General features: G+C 50.6%; 1 non-coding gene across 1 annotated transcript; it reads right to left on the bottom strand.

Annotated features, from left to right (window-relative positions):
• Nucleotides 1-1,380: 1,380 nt before the first annotated feature.
• Nucleotides 1,381-1,485, bottom strand: LOC133065746 (small nucleolar RNA U13). Its single transcript, XR_009695002.1, has one exon. It is a non-coding gene; the product is annotated as a small nucleolar RNA U13 (small nucleolar RNA).
• Nucleotides 1,486-2,037: the final 552 nt, after the last annotated feature.

The following is a 2,037-nucleotide window of genomic DNA, read 5'->3' as shown; positions in this document are numbered from 1 at the left end:
CTACCCATCTGATTACCATCCTTCTACCCACTCCATCCTTATTTTGGTATCATCTAACGTTCCCAGATCTTGCCAACTCTGGATACAAACAACGTCCCACTAACAGTTGACCTTCAGTTCTGCAAGTTGGAAACCTACCTGCTCACAGAGGAACTCCAGTTCCAAGGAGTGTGATGTGGTCCCTGAGGCATCAGTCCTGGCTGCCACTCCGTGTCACTGCCACGGCCGAGGCTTTCGGAAGTAGAAAGTGACTAATGCTGATGGTGACATTGCCGCTAGCTGAGCAGGAGACATCATCTGATACAGTCAGCCCCGCATCCTCTCCAAGGCTCCAAGGCCACCGCAATCCAGCCTGTAACACTGCCACCCACACTTCAGACCACACAGTGCCACCATGATTTTTCCCATGGCTGTAAAAGAGAAGGCTCTTTCCTCTCTGGGTTGCACACTGTCTCGGAGCCCCATTGCAGGGCTGCTTGGACCCTTATGTGTTACGGAGTTTAGAGAGACCGCTCCTGCATTCCCAGGAGGACCAGGAAGATGAGGGCAGTTTTCCACAATGGCCGCTAAGCCCCTGTGTCTCCTTGGCCTTGAGGCTGAGTCTGCTACGCCACACCAGGGCCCTTGGCCTTTAAATGTTTACTGATTTATTTTTGGCTGTTCGGGGTCTTCCTTGTCATGCCAGCCTTTCTCTGGTTGCAGTGCAAGGGACTCCTCTCTAGTTGCAGTGTGTGGGCTTCTCTTTGAAGTGACTTCCCTTGTTGCAGAGCATGGGCTCCAGGCATGCAGGCTCAGTAGTTGTTGCACACAGGCTTCGTTTCTCCATAGCATGTGGCTTCATAGTTCCTAGACCAGGGATTGAACCCCTGTCCCCTACATTGGTAGGAGGATTCTTAACCACTGGGCCACCAGGGAAGTCCCCAAGTCCCTTGCCCCTTCCTTGCCAGTCGGTCCCTCCCTCCCCCACCGCATTCTGCCACACACCCCTGCATATGTCTGAACCTTGACATATGTCTGAACACGGGTGTCCCTCCCAGACTGCGCCTCAGCCCTGCGTGAGTCAGTGGGTACAATAGCCTGTGGCTGGGTGGAGGACATCGCTTAACTGGACACACATACTATGGCTTCTGAATCCCAGCTCTGACCAGCCAGGACCCCCGGACACAGGGTTGATGGTCTCCTTGTACCACCTCCTCATTAATAACCAGATTCACCTCCACTTTTAGGTAAATGAAGACAAGGGGAGACAAAACAATTTTTGAAACCTGTGTTCGCTTAGTGTAAATCCCTAAGTTTGGGGGGGGTGGGGGTTTGTTGTTGTTGTTTATCTCCTTCTGACAAAGCAAGAACTAGCATTTTTCTTTTTTTTTTTTTTTTTCATGTCAGACAGGTAATGTGCTGATGTCGTAACAAGGTTAGGAAGGAGGCACATGTCACGCAGCAGCGTGAACACCCAATCATCATGCTCATGAACTACAAAAGGATCAGAACTAGCATTTTTCAAGTTGATTCAAGAGGCAATGGCTATATACTCAACCCTGGAAGGGGAAGTACAGAAGAAATATGGTTTAAGAAAGTCATATTCTAACTGAGGAAATACCCTGCCTTACCAGCACTCTTCTTGTGGTTCCGACCACTCTCTGCCTTGAAGTTCCTTCTGCACATGAGAGAATGAACTCATGTGCCTACAAGCCCCTGGGATGGGGTGTGTGTGGGGGGGGAGGGTGGGGCGAGACCCATGTCTGACCCTCTCTTTTTCTCTCCCAGGACCCAACCCAGGGCTTGGCTCATAAAAAACACATAATCAAAGAAATCAAACATGTTATAGAGAGAGTGCCCATCTGGCCACATCACTTTCCTGCTCAAAAACTTCCCACGGTTCCTCAATAGCGGCAGGATAAACTGCAAGCCCCCTGCCCAGACATTCATGCCTTTTAAGTCCCCTACCTCTCTATCCTCATTTTCCATCACCCCTTCCCCCTCCCTTGCCCATGTTGCCAGTTCTCCAACTCCCAGCCACACAAGACTCAGGTTATC

Source organism: Dama dama, chromosome 11 (genome assembly GCF_033118175.1).
Source record: "Dama dama isolate Ldn47 chromosome 11, ASM3311817v1, whole genome shotgun sequence".
In the NCBI taxonomy this organism is placed as follows: Eukaryota; Metazoa; Chordata; class Mammalia; order Artiodactyla; family Cervidae; genus Dama; species Dama dama.
The sequence above is the reverse complement of the archived record's forward strand: the minus strand, read 5'-3'. Positions and strand labels throughout refer to the sequence as shown.